Source organism: Glycine soja, chromosome 15 (assembly GCF_004193775.1).
Source record: "Glycine soja cultivar W05 chromosome 15, ASM419377v2, whole genome shotgun sequence".
Taxonomy (NCBI): Eukaryota; Viridiplantae; Streptophyta; class Magnoliopsida; order Fabales; family Fabaceae; genus Glycine; species Glycine soja.
The window spans coordinates 14,431,175-14,448,769 of NC_041016.1; positions in this window are offsets into that span (position 1 = coordinate 14,431,175).

Below are 17,595 nucleotides of genomic sequence, written 5' to 3' on the forward strand. Positions count from 1 at the left end.
AGAGAAAGAAAACAAATCACTTTTATGATCAAATGTTAGGGTTTAAATTAGTTTTTATATTTAAAAACTAAATTAGTTTTTATATTTAAAAACTATTTTTTCAGTTCTTAGATTTTCTTAATATTTTTATGTTTATCATAAGAGTGGGTGCTCATGGTTTGGATATTTAAATAATCATAACCAATAAATAATTATGTTATAAGTGGTAGTATTATTATAACCACAAGTAATTTTGGATAACAAATTATAATTTGATAGAATCGGTTATTACTTTAAAAATTCGACTATATAATTGTTTATGAATATAACTAGTAAGTTACATATAAAATTAGTTATATAATCAATTCTGAATAAATAAAAATAAATTATTTCAAATAACTGTCAATAAAAGTGGTTATAGTTTTATAACTACCACCATTTCTACAAGATTGGTTATAGTTTAACTACTTTTATATAACTGATTATTATATATCTAGTTATTATTAGTTATGGTTATTTAAAAAAAAAAACTAAATTTTTTAGCATCCCCAAGCAAGGGCAGACCTACATGATGACTTTTAACACAATTGTCACAGCTAAGTTTAAAATTTTGCTTAACCTAATATACATGTGTAACTATAAGTTCTTCCCATAATTTAAAATGCATTTTAAAAAGTTAGGATTTATTTTGGTCAAGATAGGATAAGATAACTATCATATTATATTCTAATTCATTGTTTATTGTGTCAAAGATAGATAATGTTTTTTTTAAGAAAGAGGATAGATAATGCTATCTATCTCTTATCTAAGATTGAAACTAATGAGAATAATAATAATGATAGAGTAAGTAAGAGGCCTAGGATAACTACTTCTAAAGTTTGGGTTAATTTTATTAGAATTGGTGTAAAAGACGCTAAAGAAAATGTTACATGTAATCACCATGGACAAGAGTATGTTGGTGGTGGTGGTACAAAAGTATGGACTTTAACAATGTCGTGTCATTTGCCAAAGTGTGATGTGCTAAAAAGATTAAAAAATGGAGATGTGGCAAAGATGATAATTGATTATGCAGGGAAATTGAGATCTAAGAAAATAGACCAAAAACATGTAGAGGATTTGCTTTTAAGAGCAATCATTCATCATGGGTTGTCATTTAATTTTCTTAAGTATAAGTGAATAGGGACTTGCTTTTATATCTATATCCTGATTTAAAAATTCCAAGAAGGAATATAAATGTGTCTAACCTTGGAAAAATTTATCTTGAACAAAAAGAAAAGGTGAAACTTGCAATGCATGAATCTCATAGTAAAATTTGTTTAACGTCTATTGTTGGACTTCCATAACTCAAAAAGGGTATATTTGTGTGATGGCACATTTGGATGGTATTAATTGGAAAATGAATAGAAGAATTATTGTCTTTTGTCACATAGTGGTCATAAAAAGGCAAAAAGAATTTTTTGTATATTGCTTTATTGGGAATAGATAGGAAGATCTTTTCTATCACTTCAGAAAATTCTAGTGCCATTGAGTCGCCGGTAAAGATTTTCAAAAAGCAATTTAATTTGCAAAATAGTTTCATTTGTAATGGTGTTTTCTTTCATGTGAGATTTAGTGTCCATGTATTGAATCTTATTGTTTGAAAGGGATTAAGGGTGGCTGGTAGTGCTTTGAAAATGATTAGAGAAAGTATAAAATATGAGAGAACATTGAAGACAAGAAAGATTTTATTTGAAGAATGTGTTCTTCAAGTGAGAATGGATGATCACTAGATGAAATTCCAACTAAGTTATGCTTGAAAGTGTAATTAAACATTGGATGCATTTGGTTGTTTGGCTATCCATGATAGAAATTATGTCCATCAAATGATGAACGAAAAACAACTAGAAAAATGTGCAAGTTCTTGAAGCCATTTTATGCCATGACTAGTTTAATTTTGGGCACATCTTATCCAACTTCTAATCGTTACTTCATGCAAGTTTGGAAAATTGAATGTTTGTTGTGTGAATATGCTAAGAGTGATGTTCATATGATTAAAAAGATGACTTTGAAAATGATGGATTAGTTTACCAAGTATTGTCATGAGTATTGTGAGATTGTTGCTATTGGGATTATTCTTGACCCACAGATGAAGTTTAAAGCAATTCAATTTCATTATTCTAAGATTGATCATTCTACTTATGGAGAGAAGATTAATGATTTAAGGAGAAAGATGTACAAGTTATTTGAATAATATGTGAAAGTAAATTCAAATGAGTCAAATGTTTCAACGTCACAAATTTTCCCTTAACACAACAAGTTTCTCATATGGATGCATTTGATGCAAGTTAATTAATGTATTTAAATTATTTTATATTTTCATTTAATTTCAATATTATTCAATAGTTTGCATTGAGTATTTTATTTCATTTCTCTTCTAATGTCTTAAGAATATGTTGATTGTTTTGTTGAATATGTGGCCTCAATAACTTAAGAAGGGGTGAATTAATTTCCCACTAACAAACTTTTAACCCCCCCCCTTTTAAATGATAGGCTCAAAATGCATAAGAAGAAGCAACAGTCAATTTAATAATGTTCTTTAAACATGCAAGACAAAATTGATTGCAATAAAATAAATAAGACAAGGAAAGAGAGAAATGCAAACTCGATTTATACTGGTTCGGCCAGTTCCCGTACTTACGTCCAATCCTCAAGCAATCCACTTGAGATTTTTCACTATCTTTGTAAAACTCATTTTACAAAGTCTGAACCACACAGGGACAACCCTTCCCTTATGTTCAAGAATCCTTACAACTTAAGAGATCATCGGCCCCTTAATCAATCTCTTTGAATAAGAAGAAGAAGAAGAATTCTCTCTTTAAGAGAAGGATATTACAATTGAAGTTCCTGGATGAACTCTTAATAGATTTGCAAGTGTTTGTCTAAGAGTTGTTGAGAGAACATTTGACAATGAAGTTCTCTTGGAATATCTCTCCCTTGCTTTTTGAAGTCAGACACGCACACACACATATATATATATATAGGCCCTTCGTTCCTTTTCAAAATGGTTTGAAGAGATATGTCTTTTCAAAAAGTTTTTTATGAATTTCTTCATTAGTAATCAATTACAGGTTTCTGGTAATCGATTACACAATTATATTTTGAAGGGTCATGACTTTTGAATTTGAATTTCAAGAGTTTCATTGCTGGTAATCGATTATAGGTTCAAATTTCAAATTCAAAACCTTTTTAAACAACTATTTTTCAAACTTGTCTTCTGGTAATCGATTACACTGCCAGGTAATCGATTACCAAAGCCTTGCATGTTCTTGGAAACACTTTGTTTTGAGGCAAAACTTGATCTTTAGTGAATCTTGAAACAAGACTTTGTTTGTTGAAGCAATCTTGTATTAATCTTGAAGCATTGTTTATCCTTTGAAATAACCTTGTTTGATTCTTCTTTGGCATCATCAAAATTATGTATACATACATTTACATGTTTGACCCAACATGTTAATGACAATGGAAAGTCCGAATTGGATCTATATATTGGATGAAAGGAATCTTGATCCAAAGTTTTTCTGATAAGTTAGATGTGTTGGATTATTGGAGGGATCATCGAAACCGTTATCCAAATCTCTCTAAGATGGCTTCTGATGTGTTAAGCATTCCAATCATTATCGTTGTTAGTGACTTCACTTTTAGCCTTGGTTCTTATGTGCTAACCTAGTATTGTGCTTCCATTTTTTTTTCTAACAATGTTGAATTATTCACTTTAACACAAAATTGGTTGCATGATTTTGTTGAACCGGGTATTTTTTATAACTTGTGATTACTATTTTTTACAACTTAAACATTTATTGTAAAATACTTAAATAACAAACACTATTTTATTGTAGATTAACATAAATAAATGATAAATGAGATGAAATTATCACATATTTATCCATTCAAGATCTAAAATTGTTTAAAGACAAGGATAACTATTTAATATCTAGCTAAAGTTAGTCTAAGTATTAAATAGTTTTTTTATATTTCATTTTTTGAACATGCTAAGGACAATGTCAATAGTGTTGTTGTATTTGTTTGTGCAGCCTATAAAAAAAGAAACTAAAACTACACAATAAGTACAAATGTGTAATTTTCTTTGTGAGCCAATATTGTTGCTTTATTTGTATTGTGCACCCTATAGTATGCTAGCAATCAATGTTGGTTTCTTTGGTGCTTGTTTATTGTATGTTGTTTCTTATACCACTTGCATGTGTCTTAAATTCTACATTACAAGAAATTTGGCTGATTTTTTTTAATAAAAATAATTTTATGCTAGAATTTTTTAAAATATATATATATATATATATATATATATATATATATATATATTATTTTATTTTAAGTGAGACAATTTGTTTAACCTACCAATCTGTCGTTGATTGGTGGGTTGGCGCGACTTAGCAGTGTTTGGACTCACCAAGAAGTGATTCAATTTGGATTGATCCACCTATTATGCAAGCCAATATGGGTTTAGCTAAAGGGGTTGAGTTGACCCGTATTGACAACTTTAACTCTTAGGATCAAGAATCAATTAAAACACATTTTATAAATTCTCATGAATTTGTATTTAATTTTGATGCAAAGAGTTCAAATGACTTTTCATACGATTTAGCTTATAATTAGGGAAAACTTTGTAACTTTAAAACAAGTTGAAGTTGAGTGAAAACAAGTATTTTGAAAATTTAAATTAGTGAGAGTTGTCTCTTTGGTTCTTTTTAAAAGTTTTCTGACATATCAAGGCTTGATCACCCTAGTGACATCTCCAACACTTAAGGTTATTGTTTCTTGTTCTTAATGGTTCAAGTAGATCACCAAACCTGATTATTATCTTTAGTGGGTCAGGTATAATTCAAGTGACTTGTGGGTTTAAAGATTGTAAACCTTCTTAAGCTCACATCATGATGAGCTTTCCTATTGTAAAATATTGAGATAATGTTTTAGCTTTTATAAAAAATTTGATATTTTTAAGTCACCAAGTTATTTTCATCATTATGGCATATGATTATACATGTTGCATTTCACCAATTGACCTTGACCCATGATGAAGCGTAGAAGTTTGCAATGAATCTTAACACTCTTTTAAATCACTATGGGTTTGACAATGAAGAGAAAATACAAATATTGGGGTATTTTACTTAACATCAATGCTTTGTTGTATTTTGGGGTTATATTTTACCCTTAGGACAAGTTATGCTATTTGGAGTGTTCATTTATAAAAATGTATGGAAATATGGATCAATTGAGTATTCTAAAAAATAATCTATTTAGAGTGTATAATTGATATAAATCTATAAATGAGAAACAAAACAAATTGACATAATCATTTCATGATTTATTTATTTTAGTTGTAGAAACATCTAATCTTGTTGAAACTTAATTGCATTTAATAAGGACAAATTCTTTTTAGCAACGCTTGAAAGAAAAAAAATACATTGATAGGAAAAATGAACTTGAAAAATATTTGAGTGAATCTAATGTAAATGATGTGATAAATTTGATACCATTGTTTGGTGGAAACAAAATTTTTCTTGATTTCTCATTTTAACAACCATGGTCATAGATGTGTTGGTTACACTAGTTTCAACTATTGCTTTGAAAAATACATTTAATAGTAGGATAAGGTTGTAAGTACTTTTAGAAGTTTTTTACACCAAAAAATGATAGAGGAATCAATTTCTTCTTAAAACTAGTTTAAGTCATCTTTATACCAATTAAAAAATTTGAATGTAGTGAAAATCTGGAGATATCTAAAAAGTTTTAATATGTAGTAATTTATTAATTTTTTTACCTTTGATTTTCTTTAGTTTTTCTACCATTTTTAAGTCTTTTTTTTATTTGAATGTTCCAAAAATTTCAAATACGATCAACAATTTAGGAGGTGTTAATAAAACAACAACCATAGCTAAAACTACAGTTGCATGTGATCCATCACCTGAATCCTAAGCCCCAGTTGTTGGTTGTGATTGAGAATATGATCGATGTTTGTCCATTCTCTTTATTGACTTGCTTGTTGAATTTTTTTTTTGGTTTTAAATTTTTATTCTTTATACTAGTGGACATTTTTAGGCTTGTACCTGAGCTTTCAAAGAATTATTTCAAAAGTTTTTATTGTAGGGCTCTATTTGGTGAAATCTCCTTCTTAGTGAATTTTTTTATTGCACAAACAATCTCTCTCTCTCGCTCTCTCATGGAACTCTAGGAGTCAATGTTGTTACTGTTTCAGTGTTATGTGTTCTTCTCACAAAATATGTGACCAAGTTTTACTATAACAAACCAAAAGTTACTTTCCCAATTGCTCTTCTGAACAACTTTAAAATGAGTTTTGTTGGTTGTTGGTTGTTTTCGATATTCAAGGAAAAAGAATAATATACTTTGTTTTACATTCAAAGTGAGTGGAAACAATTATCTGAGAGTTTATTACTAAATTTCGTGCTTTTTTCAACCTTAATTTAGACTCATTATCAATATTAACGTTGTGGATGTGATCTTTTGTGAATTTTATGGTTCTCACGTTTATTTCCACCTTCATGAACTCAATGATGGGTAGAGTTCTATATAAAGGCATTTTTCTCTTTGGTTTGGATAACTACACTTGTTGCTCATTTAGAAATGAAAACACCATTGCATTGAGTCAATGAGGGTTTAGAAAAATGAAACCAAACATGTGCGTATGTGCATCCCTTAGCAATCATTGGAGGATAGTTTATATTTAATATCGCTTCCGATTATACATGATTTGAATGCGTTTGTTAATTGATAACATATTTTGATCACCTTTAAGTCTTACATTTGGTATCAGAGCTTGGTTTATGCCTCTACTTTGTTTGTTCTTATTATCATTTGTAAAGTTTGAATTTTCAATTTCTGGGTATTGTGAATTTGACCTTTTAATTCAAACTAATATTATAAGTTAAATGGAAATCATGTTTATAATCTTTCTGGACTTTAAAATGATGAATTTGGTGCTAAAATCCTTGAGAAAATATCAAGTTTTGTATTTGGATTTGCGGGTCGCAACCAGGTTAGAATGACCTAGCTTAAGGTTGAAGATGACTTAAATGCAGGCTACTTGATCATTTTGTGTGTTTAAATTAAGAAGCACACATAAAAGTTATATACATTTTGTGTTTAAATTAAGAAACACATAAATGCAGGCTACTTGTGCATTTCCTTAAAGTCCTTGTAATTGAGTTTGAACCTAACTATCTACTTTTTGTCAACCTTTTAACCTTTTTAAGGTGTTTTTCTTTAAAAAAATGTACTCAAATTTTGTCCAAGGGTGATTTGAACCTGGTAATTATATATGCTTAACGAAAGGAATAACCACCAAGTTGTACCAACTCTTCTATAATACTTACATTTTTTAATTATTTATTTGGACATTCTATTTATTTAATTTTCACATGCATAAGAGTGTATATAATCTATTTAGCATAAAATTGTATGTTTAATTTTATCAAATATTTTGTATACATTTGTGTGAATGATTTGCATATAGCTTAATTTGTTAAATAATTTATGCATATGTCATTGTTTATTTAACATTTGTATGTATGAATGTTTGGTTGTTATTGTACATGCAAAATTAAATTTATGCACTATTTTTTTTTTTTTGCATTATTAAGGATATTAATGCAAATATTTTGGTCTATAGAGATTTAATGTTAACTAGTGGATATAATTTTAACAATTAAAGAGTAACCACAACATCTTTAATTGATTAGAATTATGTTTAAATTTCATAACCATATTAGAAACATTAATTGTAATTAATCATATGTAGTGTGATGAAATATACCCAAGGGAATTTTATTATGTTTGTATGATCAATTAGGATAAAATATCATATTATATTTCTTAATCTACCCACAAGAATTAAGAAAAGGAACATAATTTGATAGTTTTGTTACAAGGTTATTAAATGAGTCTAATTGAGTGGGACTTTATCCCACAGACAGGTTTTATGTGGCTAGATTCATGAATTAGGACGTGTTTGCATTGACGAAACATGATATTTATTTAGTCGCAAATAGTGATGATAAATATATGTTTTTGAACTTTTTAGTTTCTCCATTTGTGAATTTTTCTGATATCAAATGTCACATTCCCGACTTAAGGGGTGGCAATTATAAGGTTTGGAAGAAGATAGTTCTTCTTCATTTAGACCAGATGTACATTGATTATACTATCAATAAGAAATAACCATCGACTATTACTCAGATTAGCACTTCGAATGTGATTGATCTTTATGAAAAGTGGGAGAGGTCTAATCGTCCTTTTGTGACTTTCATAAAGACTAACATTTCTATTGGTATCCGAGACTTTATTAACTAGCTTAATAAAGTCAAAGATTAATTAAAAACTATAGATGAACAATTTGTTAGATCTAATAAATCCCTTGCCAATACCCTTATAATGCACTTCTCATCCATGAAGCTCACATGGATAAGAGGAGTGTGTGATCACATCATGTGCATAAAGGATATAGGGGCTCAACTGAAAGACTTGGAGGTTACCATGCCATATTCTTTCTTGGTGCATTACATTTTGTGGACTCTGCCTTATTAGTATGCCCCCTTTAAGATCTCTTACAACATACATAAGGATAAGTGGTCTATTAATGAGTTGTTGAGCATGTGTGTTCAAGAGGAGGAAAAATTACTAATGGAAGAGGACAAAAGGGTGAACTTGACTACTTTTGAAAAGAACAAGAGGAATCAAGTTAATCAAAAGGAAATATTCCTACTCATAAAGACAGGTTGTCCAAAGTTTAAGAATTGGCTCGAAAAGAAAGGTACTTCATTTGCTTTTATCTATTATGAATCTAATATTGTTAATGTTAATCATACCATATGGTGGATTGATTCTAGTTCTATGATCCATGTTTCTAATATCTTGCAGGGTATGGAAAACCTAAGGAGGCCAATGAGAAATAAGTAGTACATTTATTTAGGGAGCAAGATGAGCTCACTTGTAGGGGTAGTTGACAGATGCAATTTAGTTTTAAGTAGTGGTTTTATTCTACGTTTAGAAAAGACTTTTTATGTTCCTAGTTTTTGTAAGAACATGATTTCTATTTCGAGACTTGCACCTTTGGGATTTTATTTTATTTTTTTGGATTTTGTTTTTACTTTGACAAATAAATTTGAAATTATTGGTTTTGGTGAGCTACGTGATGGTATTTACTCTATTAAGTTACAAAACGTCACTTCTTATAATTCTATGCATATTTCTACTAGGTTAAAATGATGTGTTCTAAATAAGGATTCCTCTATGTTGTGGCATCGAAGATTGGGACACATCTCCATTGAGAGAATTAAGCGATTAGTAATTGATGAGGTACTTGGTACTTTAGATTAAGGGTAAGCAAACTAACATGGAAAGTGGACAAACACCTGGCTCATTTGCAAAATTTCTTAAAGAATATAGGAATGTTGTCTATTACACTATGCATGGTTCTCCATATCAGAATGATGTGACAAAAAGAAGAAATCAAACTTTAATAGACATGGTGAAAAGCATGAGGAGTAATGTAAAACTCCTCAGTTCTTGTGGATTGAAGTATTTAAGATAGTTCTTTATATATTAAATAGATTTTCAACAAAGGTATTCTCAAAGACACCTTTTGAGTTATTCAAAAGGTTGAAAACCTAGTTTGTGACATATACAGGTTTGGGAATGCCCCTTTGAAGTGAGAATTTATAACCCATAAGAGAAGAAACTAGACTTCAGGACTATTAGTGGGTATTTCATTGGATATGCTGAAAAATCTAAGGGTTATAGGTTTTATTGTCTATTTCACAATACTAGAATTGTGGAATCAAGAAATGAAAAATTTATTGAAAATGACTTGATCAGTGGAATTCATTGATTTCTAGACATTGCTTTTGAAAAGGATCACTATGAAGCTTAACCCTATAGATCAAGTGATAGATTGATAGTCATTCATGCTCCTCAAGTTCAAGTGGGTGTTAGACAACCAATAGTTGAAGTTCCACAAGTCATTGAAGATAATCATGTAGATCAAGTTGTTAACGAGGAACAAGTCAATGTTGAATAACCTATTAAACAACCAATTGAACAACAAGTTCCTCAACAAGATAATGAAGTAGCATTAAGAAGATCTACTAGAGTCAAAAGGTCAACAATTCCTATTGATTATCAAGTGCATTTGCAAGAATCAGACTATAACATTGGAGTAAAAAATGATCCTAAAAAATTTTCACAAGTCATAAGTTCTAAGAAATTGGATTTATGATATAATGCTATGAAAGATGAGATGGGTTTTATGGCATCTAATCGAGTTTGAGATCTCGTTGAGTATCCTAATGGTGTAAAAGCTAGGCAATATAGATAGATATTTAAAACAAAGAAAGACTCACAAGACAACATTGAGAGACATAAGACAAGACTTGTTGCCAAAGGATTCACTCAAAGAGAAGGAATCGGTTACAAGGAGACCTTCTCTCATGTATCTAAGTAAAATTCTTTTCGAGTAATTATGGCATTAGTAACTCATTTTGACCTTGAGTTACATCAAATGGATGTGAAAACAACATTCCTCAATGATGATCTAGATGAAGAGGTTTACATGAAACAACTTGAAGGATTCTTCTCTAGTGATTATGAGCACTTAGTCTGCAAACTTAATAAATCCATATATAGATTGAAACAAGCTTCTCATCAGTGGTATTTAAAATTTCATGAGGTTATATCTTTATTCGGTTTTGAAGAGAACACCATGAATCAGTGTATATACTCGAAGGTTAGTGAGAGTAAGATTTATTTTCTTATTTTATACGTGGATGATATCTTGCTTGTGACTAATGATAAGTTTATGCTATATGAGGTGAAACAATTTCTCTCGAAGAACTTTGATATGAAGGATATGGGTAAGACATCTTATGTCATAGGCATTAAGATCCATAGAGAAAGATCTCGAGGAATTTTGGTTTTGTCTCAAGAGACCTATACCAACAAAGTTTTAAAGAGGTTTAACATGAAATATTGTTCACTGAGTGTGGCTCCTATTGTGAGGGGTGATCGACTTAAAGTGAGTCAGTGCCTGAAAAGTAACCTTCAGCAGGAACACATGAAAGATATTCTATATGCTTCAGCTGTTGAAAGCGTTATGTATGCTTAGGTTTTCACTAGACCTAACATTGCATTCGTTGTAGGAGGTTTTAGAAGATATCAGTGATCCAGGTGTTAACCATTAGAAATCTGCAAAGAAGGTAATGGGATATCTTTAAGGAACAAAGGACTACTTGCTCATGTATAGACAAATTGATGATTTGAAGGTGATTGACTACTGTGATTCAGACTATGTTGGCTACATTGATACCAGGAAAACTACTTCTGGTTATGTTTTTATGCTAGCTGGTGGAGTTGGATCTTAGAGAAGTGCAAAACAATCCTTGACTATTACTTCCACTATGGAGGCTGAGTTCGTTTTTCTTTTAAGGCAACCTCACATGGCGTATGGTTTAAGAGTATTATATCTAGGCTTAAAGTTGTAGACTTTATTTCTAGGACGTTAAAGTTGTATTGTGACAACTTTGTTGCGGTATTTATTGCTAGGAACAAGAGTGCAAGTCAAAGTAAGCACATCAGCATTAAATATTTAGCCATAAAAGAATGTATTAAAGAAAATAAAGTGGTTATTGAACACGTTAGCATTGAGATGATGACAATTGATCCTTTGACTAAAGGTATGTCACCAAAGAATTTTAAGGACCATGTAGTACGAATGAGACTTGGTTCCATGATGTGATATTTATTATACGTACATTTATTATTTTGATAAAACTCTTATTCAATTTGATGTTTTCTTATTTAATTTATGAATATATTTATTCATCTTGAGAAGTATCATTTAGTTTTCACCTACAATAAAAATGTGGTTTATTCATTAAGTTAAGAGCTAGTGTTGAGAGACTTGATATATTGTAATACATGGGAGATAATACTTACTATTAGAGGACATATCACTATGATTGATAATGGGATAAATGAACCAAGTGGGAGAATGTTGGTTGTTGGTTGTTTTCGATATTTAAAGAACAAAATATATGCTTTGTTTTACATTCAAAGTGAGTGAAAACAACTATCTGAGAGTTTGTTGCTGAATGTGATCCATTTTTTAACCTTAATTTGGACCCGTTATCAATATTAACATTGTGGATGTGATCTTGTCTAGATTTTATATTTCTAACATTTATCTCCATATTCATGAACTGCATGATGGGTAAGTTCTATTTAAAGACATTTTGCTCTCTGTTTTGGGTAACTAAGTATGTTGCTCATTCAGAAATGAAACACCATCGCGTTGGGTCGTTGAGTGTTTAGAAAAATGAAACAAAATATATGTGCACATGCGTCGCTTCGTAATGGTTGGAGGCTAGTTTAAATTTAATATTGTTTTTTTATTATACATGACCTAAATGTGTTTGTTAATTGTTAATATGTTTTAATCACCTTTACGTCTTACAAGTTTCACCTATGGACTCTTCATTGATGTCTGTAAGCTTGCTAGTTGATCTTTAACATCAATGCAATTATGTTCAAGATTGAAACATTCATGCATAGTTGGTTGGTGTCCAAAATTGGTTTGGTTTTGTTTAACTATTAAGCTTATGCATGTTAAAACTAGTCAACATATAAATGCAACTATTCAAGATACATGATACTTGGTCACTCTCCAAAATTGGTGGGGTTTTGTTTAATATTCATGCTTGTAAATGTTAGAATTGCCCCTAGAATTACCCATGTATTCTTTGTATATCAATCATAATTCCTATAATAACAATAATTCTTTTTCCCTTATATTTCTTTTATTTCCTTTGTAATTTGTTTGATTATTCTAGTCTTTTCACTATTTTTGTATTTGTTAGTCTCTAAAAAATTATGTATTTATATTTGTGTCATAACAATAGAAGTTATGAGCCTCTGGACATATTTTGATTACATTTTTCTTAATTTGTGAACCTCGATGATAAATGGCTTAGATAGCAAAGATAGCTAATGATTTCTCATACAATGGATAAAATCTGAATTTATTATGTATTAGATTTTTTGTGATTTTTGTTCTAGGGTATTGTCGATCGAGAGTTACGTGATACTCTTTCAATATAATTTTTAGTTGACACTTTATGTTATCTCCTTACCAATTTATTAAAAAGCTATTTGTTTGACTCTATTATGTTGCACAAACAGTTGCATACTAGTAGTTATTGAAGTATTTTAACCATTTCAAAAAACCAAAATGTTCAATACAATTAAATAAACCTAGATAGTTAAGATGTTTGATCATCAAACCATCAACCTCACAAACTATATGGTAAAAAATAATCTCTATTTGATTTTATGGACATGATATTTTTCGCTTAGTTGATATAATCTTTAAGAATGTTACATGACAATATTAAACCTCTAGATATTTAGTCATGATCAATGTCTTGTGATGAATATTCTTAACATGATTTAGGGTCCCAAAAAATTGAATTTGACTAGTGATGCAATTCTCCCAAAGAGGAGACCCATCACCAGAGTCATGACTATGAGACTCCAAGAAGATTGAGCCAAAGATGTAAGAGAAGGCCCTAGGGTTCTGATGGGCCTTAGGGTAGATTTTGGACCCATGGGTTAAGTATGAGCCCACTTATCTTTGTACATATTAGATTAGGGTTTCATTATTTTTGGGCCTTGTATTTAGGGCTCTATAGTGTAGGGAGGGTACCCCAGTAATGTAGGATTTTTCAACCCTTGTATTTTAGGACACTTAAACTAGTTTTTGTATTAGGGGCAATTTTGTAATTTCACATGCATTAAGTGCACTATTTGATGTGTGTGTGTTGGGAGAGAAATTTAATTGAATTGGGAGAAGTCCAATCCAATTAAATTTTGGACCATCGTAAAGGGGAGGTGAACATTTGCTTGCTACACCTCATTGTCACATCATATAGTCACACATTGTGCATATTCTTCATGTTTTACATGTTTCATGATACCTAAGCACACTTAGTGGAGAATCTTGGACTTGATCTTGGATTAGTGGGCTGAACCATAGCTAAAACTCACTAATCATAATTAGTAAAAATTTTGGCTCCAAATTTGGTTCCACAAATTCAAATTCAAGTGAAATTTGAATAGAAATTCAAATTTCTCTCCAATTTTATGTGACACTTAGGCTACAAATAGAGGCCTTGTGTGTGCATTTTTTCAACTTTGATCATTTGAGAATTACACTTCAAAGTTCAGACCTCATTTGAGACATAAAATTTCGTGCTCCTTCCCTCCTTCTCCCTCAACTCATCTTCTCCTACCTTTAAGCTCTTATCCATGGCTTCCTATGGTGGTGAGCTTGTTCTTGACTCATCTTCTCCTTGAAGTGGCGTCTCTATCATCTTTCTTCCTTCTCTATTTCGCTGCCATTGATCTTCAAGAAGCAAAGGACTTCATTGATGAAGAAGATTCAAGGCCTACAAACTCCACATGGAGCTACATCAACTAGTTTGCTTGCTTTTGGGAAAGGTTGAGTGTGATGACTAAATAATTTAGTAGAATATATATTTGCACATCTTATATAATTGATATCATCTTTGTTTAATAATCATATTTCTCCAACTTCCTTCAATAAAACATAAAACATTAGAGGTGTAAATCTATAAAAATAGATAAAGGAGATACCTCATTTGAAAATTGATTTTGGTCTTCACTTTTACATAAACATCTTTGCCCCTTAATTATTTTGAAATTCCTTATTATTATCTTTGAAGTTCAATTGTAATAAAAGGATATAAATTAAAAAAAAAAGAAAAAGAAAATACAAAAAAATAAACTTCACGTTTTATTTAACCACTCATAACTACCCACAGTCTTTGATTTTGAAGTACCCTCAATTTTACAACCGCATAATACGTGATCTTTAAATTAACTATCTCCATAATTGTTGTTACTCTCTCATGTTCTCATTCCTGTGCTATTTTTAGCTTGTTATTTTCATCTCACTCCATAAACTACTTATGTAATTGTACAATCACCATTTTTGAACCAATCATCCTCATATCATATCCGAATTTGAACATTCAACCCCTGATTTTGCAATTCTCTCTAAAATTTGCTTTGAATTTGCTTTTCGAATTGATAATTATAGTTCCTTAGACATTTCAATTATTAAAAAAAGGTTTTTATCCTTGAACTTTTTTCTTTTTAATTTCACGATGTGTTGATTGGATAATTAATTATATTGATTAATAATGATTGTAAGTATGATTGATTATTCATCATGGTTTATGAATTTTTGAACTTGCCTTTCTTTTATTTGTTTTGCCTTAGAGTTCAATTATTGTTGGGATTTGAGAGCATTTGTCTGATTTGCTAGATACATCGATTAGATGATGTGTAGTAGTTATATAAGGTCTTTAGTTGTACAAGCTAAAACCTTCACCAACAGAGTGAGAATCAACAGATTTGGGAGGAGTTTGCAAGTGATTCAGAATTATTCTTATTGGTCAATTCGTGAATACAAGACAGTCGCATGGATGATGGTTGTGTAAGGTCTTATGCTCTCACAATGGTAAACTTCTTCTCTTCCATCCTCATTTCTTATAGTTCTTTTTCCTTTACTACATTCTTTGCTTTCATAACATTCAATATATTTTTCATTTATTTTATTTTCATTTGAATATAAACGAAAGGTTCTTTACACTAAAGGCATTTTATTTTTAACCCCTACTATATTTGAATTATAGAAGCAGAAGAAGAGAAGTGATTATGAGGACAAAGTGGATTTGTGCTAGACTATATATGAATTTTCTCTTCAAGTATGCTTGATTAGATAGTATTATTTTTCTCTTTGAAATTTGTTCATGTTATATGTAGTGTTTTTTAAGTAGGTTTAGCCCATTTTTAATGTGTGAAATTTTCTTTTTCCTCTTTTGAATTTTTGCCTAAATCATCTTCGTACCATATAGTATTAACTATGCCTGAGAAATGACTTTGTTCTATTTCAATGTGCTTATGTAAAATGTCCATAATGAGTTACATGGGTAGAAACCAATGAACTACTTAAGATCTACCGTGACAAATCCAAATTATGGTATGTTTCTCCCATTTCACAATATTTTCCATTTCTAAAAATGACGACCATTGGTCATTTATTTATATATTGTTATAGATTAGTTTTAATTTTTCCAATGGCTTCAACATTGATCGGGAACTACATGTACCGTACGTCCACTCAAACACGCTACCCAATTTTTGCTTTTGCAGGTTTGAACTACTTCACTTTCCAATTTTTGGAATGCTAAGATGAAGTGTTTTATTTTTGGAATTGTTGATAAAAAGATATTGCAAATTTTTTGTTTGCTAATAGTTCTCATAGGACATGAACTTAACTACCTTTTAATTATTACACAGTCTTATAAACATTTCAAAGTTCTAATCATGTTCACCTGGTGATGTGGTAGTGTCTTATTAGCATGATAACAACACAAGGCTAATGTAGTGAATTGAAGTTTTTGTTTGATGGATCTTAAAATAGGCGATTGCTATAGTTTTTTTTACCAATCAGTTTGTCATCCTTTGTTATTATTAATCTTAAAATGTCTTTTATTACACAACAAGCAATGATAATCTTATACCACTTGTGCATATTTGGTGATCAGGAGTACAGTTACATTATTAAAAATGCTAAATTTTAATTTTATTTATTATTTTCATTCACTGAAATTAAAAAAATAAATGTTCGTACAATTTTAAAAATCTTATTTGTTAGTTAAAATGATATTTAAATTTTATACACCTACCATTTTGCTAATTAAATCTGTTCATTTTTAAAATTATAAAAATAATTCTTTTTTTAAAAGGTAGCGCTTCATTTACTAGAATTAAAAATTAATTGTCCATTACTAATTTTTAAAATCAACTTATTTGTTAGTTAAATAAAACACATATTTAAATTTTAAAAATCTACCATTTTGTAAATTAAATCTATTCATTTTTAAAAATTTATCAATTTGTTAATTAAAACTGGCTTTTTTAAATTATTTAAAATATGCCAAATTTTTATTTAAATTTGATCCTTTTTACATTTTAAAAAATCAACCATTTTTTTAAACTAAAAATACAAACTTTTATTTTTAAAAACCTACAAATTTGTATACTACATTTCCCATTTATTTATTCTTTTTATTTTAAAAAATAGTTGGATTCCCTCACAATTAATACAAATTTATGGTTTCTGAATATGTAATACTTAATTAGTTTAATATTATGAAGTTTAAAAGATAATTTTGAGTTACTATTTGTGGCTTTTTAAAGTTTGAATGGTGGGATGAAAGCACAAAAATAGAAGATAAAAGGGCAAAAAAGTGTTGGAAAATAAACTATGAAAATAAGAATCAAACTTCTTTATACTATTATTGAATAAAAGAAATTTTTTATATAATTAGAATATGATTCTAAGCAATGCATAAAAATATATTAAATTATTGTATTACCATAAATAGTCATAAGTTTAGAAAAAATAGTAAACTAAAACTAATATACACATTAATGCATAATAAAATAAATTAATAATATATTGAA